Consider the following 8,724-nt stretch of genomic DNA (forward strand, 5'->3'; position numbering starts at 1 on the left):
CGTTCGGGTCAACCGTTCGAGGAGGAAGGGCCAATGGCTCCTCGAGCAATCGAAAGATTCAATCTCGAACATAAAAGTCAACCAAAAGAATAATAATAATAATAATGGAGCTACATGTCTTCAAGAAACCAAGGTCTACGGGCTGGAGTTCGTCAATGCCAACTCGAAGACTGCCAGCACATCTGAACAGAATCCGAAAGCTAAAATGGGTTGTGGAAGGAGTTGGAAGGGTCGGAGAAGCATCGTAGGCGTTGATGTCTGACGCTTCCATCTGAACAGAAGTCGGGTAAACGTCATGATGCTTCGAGATTCGTGCTCGGCGTTTCCTTCTCCGCCTTTTACTTTCTTCCGCTTCCAAACATCTGCCTCCTCCTTCTCCTCCGGTCGGCGCATTGTCGCGCGCCATTTGCAGCCAAAACGACGCTTGGCTTTGCGTCCCGCCTCGTTCGACAGCGCAGCCGATGATGGTTGGCCGAACAAGCGGAGCCCCTGTCCCGCGGGTCCCACCTGTAACGATGAAAGTGGAGGAAGACGATAGCAGCCACCCAACTCAGAAAAGAAAAACAAAAAGAGAGAGAGAGTCCAAACTCTTCTCGTTCCAAATATTCTTGGATATATTTTATATATATATATATTTAAAATAATTAATGTGATTATATGACACATTCAACTCATTTTTTTTTCAAAAATTCCAGAAAGTAAATTCTATATAGAATGTGAGAGAGGTCGCTGTGGGGGGCCCACTCGATGGTGATGGGTGGGTGGTGGTCTGCATGTGCCGATATCCGAGTCGTCACTGCACGGTTTATCATTCATTGATTGCATTGATGTGAAGAGGCTCAACACATCGATGACGCTACACGAAGAATCTGCTTTAAGATTCGAATTTGTCGGTATCCGACGACCATAATTACAACTTTGACGAGTGCATTAGTTGAGTTGTCTTTTACATCCTTGGCGCTATAAGGGAATGGAGGCGACCTTTCTGATTGCACACACGTGGCTCTTATCCGAGAAAGGCAAGTTAGGCATAAAGCGTGATGGTGTGGGTACTTGGTAATGTCGATGGACATGAAAGGCATCCATGTCCACAGCAGAGAGCATGGCGGAGAGCATCGTGTGCTTCTCCTTTTCAATTGAAAGGCCACGAAGATAGGAGTTAAACCTAAAGGTTAGGAAACAAAAGAAGAAGAAGAAGAAGAAGAAAAGCAAAATTATATAATATTTTTAAAAAGAAAATTAGATAATATTTACTTTTGGGATTAATTCATTAGTTTCTCCCCCTAAAAAATAATAGATGAGCAATGTGTTTTAATATCAATCTTTTAAGTGAATTTGATATATCAAAGGAGATTTAAAAGTGTTAACTTTTTGATAAAAAATCTGATATATCATTACCAAATTAATATTGAAGTTGTATCTCAATTTGATTTGCTCTATGTTGTGGATGTAAAAAAAAAATTAAAAATATTTTGTGAATATAATTTTTAACAAAGATTCAAAATGTCCCAAATATTATGAGTGTCACTTTTATGCTAATAAAAGTGACGTATTTTGTTGGACATTTGCTCAACCATTCATTTCATTGGTACATGAGGTTGCAGCTCGGTTGACTCTCCGCATCACCGGCGAGTGGTGCGACGGCAGTCGCTATTGTCCAAAAGCCGGTGGCCCTCCGCCGATTTCCACTTCCTCCGGTTGCCACCTCCACCCCGGCGATCTCCGGATGCATGCGGCGGCGCGTTGACTTCCAAGCCTCTGGCGCCATTGCTTTCTTTCTGGATCGTGCTACCGCAACTGGACCTTCATCGGCGCGCTCTGCTCCGGTCAACGCCCGTCGTCCGTTCATTGGTCGACAGCCATGACCGGTGGCAGAAAACGTTGCACCAAAGACTTACCTCTCATGGTGGAAACAGAAAGCCGAAAACAACACGACACGATGCACTGCGTCATGATACGATGCAATGTGGCAGAAACAGAGGGTGGTGTTGAAGCATGGCAGAAACAAAGCCTGCAGAGGATGGATGGATCAAAAGGTGACGATATATCCACCTCAGGGAACGAAACCTGAACCATTCCATGAGCAAGCGTGATCGCTGTGGTCCTTTTCCTTGTTCCCCTTCTGAGGAATAATCTACAGGGGAAAGAGATCCAAGGTGCTCTATGGGTGGTGGAAACTTAAAGAGACGATGATGCACCATATCCAAGCCATGTGAAGACATGGATTGGTGGATGCAACATACACATCTCCGTAGTGCTCTCAACAGTCTACTCAAATTCTCCTAATCAACCATGCTTTAGAGAGAGAGAGAGAGAGAGAGAGAGAGAGAGAGAGAGAGAGAGAGATTTCTTTTATGACGCTTTGATGCAAGTCATGATGCAATCCTGCCAATTGTTTATCCTCAGATGCTGACGCAAAGATCCTTATTTGGGAAGCAGAGTTGATATATATAGATACATAAAGGACAGACAACAAAGCATGGTCTTGAAATCTAAAGAAAGATTCTACCTTCAAAGAAGGAAGATGACAAATCCATTTCTATTTAACTTATACACAACCATTAAACGAAGCAAGTGTTTCCATGAAAATGACTGTGTTCATGTCATTAGAACTCAGCTACAACATCTTCTATTGATCTCCAAGTCAAATGCAAAGTTGCACAAGCAATCAATATATATGTATCCTGACAAACCACAAAGCTTCTGCTATATCTTTATTGCATGGGGCTCCTAAAGGCACCTTTTCAAGGGTCATCTTGGAGACTTTATTCCTTACTGCATCATCATTCAAGGAGCAGTGAGCAGCACAAATGGCTCCATCACTCAATAAAGTTCTTAACCCACAACATGCTCTTTTCTGAAGCTTTCATATGTTGTGCAAGTTGACCACACACTGAATTTTTGTTCATATGAGCTCCATCTAATCTTATTATTGAGCAATAAACAAACACAACTTGGCATGCAGTCTATGCTAGATTGACTAATACAGCTTGATTAGATTAGTACATACATGGTATTAAGTTTTACCTTAGGTTTGCTACTCTGTTCTATATCCATAGCAGGCAAGATCAATTGAATGGAATCTGAATGAGAATCTGTTCCATGCTATTTCTGTAGAACACTGGAAGAGTGACAAATAGTTCAACTGTTCCTAAGAGAATCTATCCTTTCTCTTGCAGTCCAATTTGTAGGAGTCTTTGGGTGGTGAAGAGTAGTTCCTGCAGCACATGGCAACAATGATTAACACATTAGAGATGCAGCATTTGTTGTGGCTTTAGCTTTCCAAAGGCAATGGAGGAATCAGATGCTCTTTTTGCGCCCCCCCCCCCACCCACTCATTCAGCTAAGTGGTTAGGGAACTCCAGTACTTTCAAGAAAGCATGGCTTTCTTTTGGGCAATCAAGTCAGTGGGAAGGAAGAAAGACAACTTCCTCCATCTGTTCTATGATTAGTGTTTCTCTATTGCCACATGAACAACAATATCAGTGAAGGTTATCATATCCTCATGATGATAACCAATAACATTAGCAATTCAATATTTCCATATTACTTTTGAAGGAAGAATATTATTATTAGTTGCAAGTTAAACCACAAACCTTTGGTGGAACATGGAATACAAATTTCATCTAACTGAATCCTTCTTTAAAGAGGGAGAGTCCAACTACAAAGTTCAATCAAAGAACATTTAGGCTCACCTTTTTTAATGATGTGACACTAATTAATTAAGTCATATATGTATCAAGTCAGCCAAGCATGGAAACATATATTAGTCAATTGCCTTTATAGGGAACAAGACAGCTGTGCCAACTACAGATGTTGTGATGGCAATTGTATGTTATTTCAGCTACAGAGAAAGTCCCCATTACACTCATCCAACTAATATTTTCTTATAAGAATCAAAAGCATGTTAGTTCTGCATAAACAAGATTGCATAGGTGGTAATGCTTCCAAGCAAACTTGCAGTAGTCTGAAACTTGTCTTCTGTTTCCCATCTTGACTTTTGAAACATGCCAAAAGCAGATCAGGGGAGGATAATTTAATGAGTTTGGAGTTGGTGAATCTGTGTGATCAAATCTTTGCTCCTTCCAACACCAGGATCTTAGATGTGGGTGTTGATGAGGAACAAGATGCATAATGTTATAGCTACTGAAGCATTCACAGGTAATAGCAGATGCATTTTGTAGGCTTCTTTTATGTGTCTATTCTACATATAATGCATTTCACAAAGATATTAAACCCAACAATCTGAATCACTCTGTCAAAACTTTGAAGATATCAAGTAGAATAATTCCATACTGACAAAGCTAAAGAAGACCTCTTTCTCAGTAGTTTGTTTCATAAACTCAGATAGGATACTAAACAGGGTATGGCTACAGCTATAGGATACATATACCTGACATTATATTCTCACAGCTATGAGAGTATAAAAGATAGTACTAGTCATCATGAAGCATGCAGCAGTAAAGATCTAGAAATAGAATATAAATACATTGACAGAAACCAATAGCTAGCAGCAAGCTTGCAGTGATGTCAACCCAAGAGAGACTTATCAGCCAACAAGAACTGCAGCATGCAACAGGGAATATACAACATATGATGATACAACTGGATTTACTGGGCACATGATTTGGCACTCAAATATTTTGGAAGAAACATCACTTTGAATTAACATGCAATCCATAAAAGCTTAACTGATGGAAGAAAAATCAGTTGAGGATGCCAAGTCAGAGATTATCTGATGCCCAGATGCAATCATCATAAATTTAATGCTTGATCAAGTTGCTTGTGATCTTAAAGAAAGAGAGAGATCGTAATCCTTTCTCAAATAATAATAACAAGATATTATTAATCTAAGATCAAATCAAATAAGAGAGGAAGCAATTAAGATAAAAAATAAAAAAAAATTATATTAAACTTTTCAAAAATAAAAATACTTATAAGATTTTAAACCACTATTTGACTTGAGCCCTATAGGCTAAAACATTGGATGGATATACACATTTAAATATCATCTATTTATAGGTATAGAATAATAATTTAAACCAAGAGACCCTTATATCTAAGATTCTATCTAATCAACTTATTTAAAAGATAAAAGATAAGAAGCTTAAAACCCTTCCAAAGATAGTACTTTAAATTTTAACTCTCCCTTTTATACTTTTGGATATAAGTCTGCTTCTAAGATTTTTAAAGGATTAAAATATCTGAAATATTATCTTTACTCTACATCCATGTGTTTGGTTTGATAAGTTTTGCTCTATGCTTATTAGCTTATGTTCAGAGTCGATTCCTCTTTGTTTCTTTGCAAGATTGCTAAGGGAATCATCTTGCTTCTGGTATATGTTGATAATATTGTTATTACTGTGACTGACTCTGAATTGATTTCTCAGCTTCAGGGGCGACTTTAGGATTCTTTTCATATGAAGGACTTGGGTCCTTTACAGTATTTTTTGGGCCTTGAGGTATATTTTACCTCAGTTGGTATTTTCTTACACTAGCATAAATACATTCAAGAGTTAATTACTTTGGTTAGCCTTCAAGATAGTCATTATATTGATACCCTCTTGCAAATTAATATTAAATATCATCGTGATGAGGGTGATTTTCTCTCTAATCCCTCTTTATATAGATAATTGGTGGGGAGCCTAAACTATTTGACTATTACTTGGCCTGATATTTTCTTCGTTGTTCCATAAGTTAGTCAATTTATATAAGCGCCTAAGCACCTCCACCTGGCCGTTGTTTGTTGCATTGTTCGCTATTTGTAAGGCACTTCTGCCCAAAGTCTTTTCTTCCTTATGGACTCTTTTATTCGTTTAGTTACATATAGTGATCTTAATTGGGATGATTATTCTTATACTGGACATTCAATTATTGGTTAGTGTATGTTTTTTAGTACCTCTCTTTTCTCTTAGAAAAGCAAGAAGCAAGATCGAGTGTCTAAGCCCTCCACTGAATCAGAGTACCACGCTATGTCCTCTGCATGTTCCCAAATTGTTTAGCTTTGAGGACTATTGCCTAGGATTTTCCCAAATTGAGCCTACTCCGCTCCATGCAGACAATACTAGTGCTATTCAAATTGCTGCTAACACAGTATTTCATGAGCGCACCAAGCACATTGAAGTGGATTGTTACTCTATTCGTGAAGCATATGATGCTCGCGTCATTTCTCTTCTGCATATCACCACCGATCTCCAAACTATCGATGTGTTTACTAAGGCTCTCTCTCGACACCGACATCACTCTCTTGTTGACAAATTAATACTTTTTGATCATCTAGCATCAATTTGAGGGGGGATATCAACGACAAAGATTATGGCAAAAATTATTGTAGAAATTACAAGATTTATTTTACCATAATTAGTGTATTAGTTGTGTATATATTCTTACCTAAAATAGATTATCTATAATTAGTGTATTAATTATTTATATATTCTTACCTAGATTGTACAATAATTTACTCAAAACTTGTCAGTATGGAGAATTAAATACTTTGAAATATTTAATATTTAGTTTCTCACCAAATATGCGTTCATATGAAGACTTCAAATTGATTAGCTTAATAGGAGTTTAATTAATAATATAAGTTATACATTTTGTCCATAAGGCTTTGGGTAAATTCTTTATATAAAGTCAACCCTTACAATTATCTATGAGATATTGAATCATTCATTCTACCATATCATTTTATTATGGTGTATTTGCATAAATGAATATCCTTTTGATATCATACTCTTTACAAATGGAGAAGAACTTCCTATTATTATCGGTGTGTAACATTTTAATTTTCCTTTCAAGAACACTTGTTAACTTAAACTTTTAAAATTTTAAAAAAACTTTTAATTTTTTTGTTTACAAAGTAGACCCAAGTGAACCTTATAAAATCATCAATAAAGAGAAGCATTAACTTACAACGTGGAACATACTCTTCAATATAATATGATCATCATCTTTATCTTAGATTACGATGGTACCTTCTTTCTCTATTTGTTGAATAGTATTATCAGTCGTGATAATTGTATCATTATCTTCATATTGACAAAGATTAATAAATTTAGTATCATCACCAATGAGATAATGATCATATCTCGAATCAACAATTAGAAGTTAATAGATATCACAACCTCCACTATAATAGTTTCAATCATAAAATATTTGCCCCAATTTTTATCAGTATTAGAATGATCTTATTTATTTGTAATATTTTTTCTTTTAATCTTAACATGATAATTTTTCTTAATATAACCTAGCTTACCACACACTTGATCTTCTTTTGATTTATATTATTGTTCGAAAAAGACTTCGACTTGCTGTTAGCATCATCCTTCTTCTCTTTATATTTTTTATTTTTATTTTTATTTATAAAAATGATAAATTCATCTCCCCATGAAGTAAAGACTCTCATCGTTGTTTGAGCTACGAATTCTTGAAAAGCAAGAAAATTTTCTAACTAAACTAATGATGAGTGTTGAACTTATCATTGAATAAATGTAACATAAGAAATATATTTTTTCAAATATCACAAATAATATAATGTTTTATTCATGCATTAGATTTAGACTTATTTGAGTCTAGCAATGATATCTCTAAATATAATTTTTTTATTTTAAAAATACTATTCAAAGAGATCATAAGAGATAGATCTTTTTAACATAAATTTAGCTCTTGTATTTAATAGTCCCCTTCTCTTTAGGACATTCGTTGCTCTAGTGTTGGTGTTGTAGCATTGATACCAATTACATCTACATCTCATAGATTTTCCTCTATGAGATAGGATTCCAAACAAGTTTTCAAAATCATATAGATAAACTAATTCAGAAGTTCAATATCGAACCCACTAACTCAATTATTATAATTTATAGTTGAAAAAAGTTATCGTCTTCGCTAAGAAGGTCTTGAAATACAAATTATCACACTTACGACTCTGATATCATGTAAAAAAAAGGAAAAAAATCACATGCAAATACAACTCTTTCTGAAATAGTAGTAATAATATATTTTGTCCAATACCAAACTAAATAGAAAAAGAAATCAAGACAAAAGTAAAAAAAACAAAACTATATTAATTTTCTCAAAAAAATAAATACTTAGAGGATACTACTATTGGACTTAAGTGGTATAGAGACTAAGATGGATCTACATATAAATATCCTATTTATATGTGTAAATAATAATTTAAATCAAGATCTCTTTATCTCTAAAATATCATCTAATCAATTTATTTAAAAATAAAAGATAAAAATCTTAAAATTTTTAAATGTTAACATTGACGTACACACAGAAGAATATCTAATCAACTAAAGCTACCCACACATTTCAAGTTGAGGAAAAAAAAAAAGAGGCATCAACTTAACAGGAAGTGGCATTTCTTAAGCTGAGATGACAGATGAAATCTTCTACTCAAACCAAACTTTCATCAAAGCCTGTCAGGTTAGTTGTTCTCACACTATACAAATATCAAGCATAAAGAGATCTCTGAAGCATCTTTTTCATGTGAACTCTCCACTAAAGAAACTCTCTCTATCAGATTCAGATTCAGATTCAGGACTTGCATGCTTAGCAACTTGGTCATAGCTAGCTCAGTTACCTCAACATCTCTACATCTCAAAAAAGCTCTATATGAGGATGCTTTTAGTGTGAATTAGGGATCACAAAAAAGCTCAGAGACTATTCCACTATAGACATTCTGCACACAAATGCTCATCACATCATTCTAACCTCATT

Source organism: Musa acuminata, chromosome BXJ3-8 (assembly GCF_036884655.1).
Source record: "Musa acuminata AAA Group cultivar baxijiao chromosome BXJ3-8, Cavendish_Baxijiao_AAA, whole genome shotgun sequence".
Lineage (NCBI taxonomy): Eukaryota > Viridiplantae > Streptophyta > Magnoliopsida > Zingiberales > Musaceae > Musa > Musa acuminata.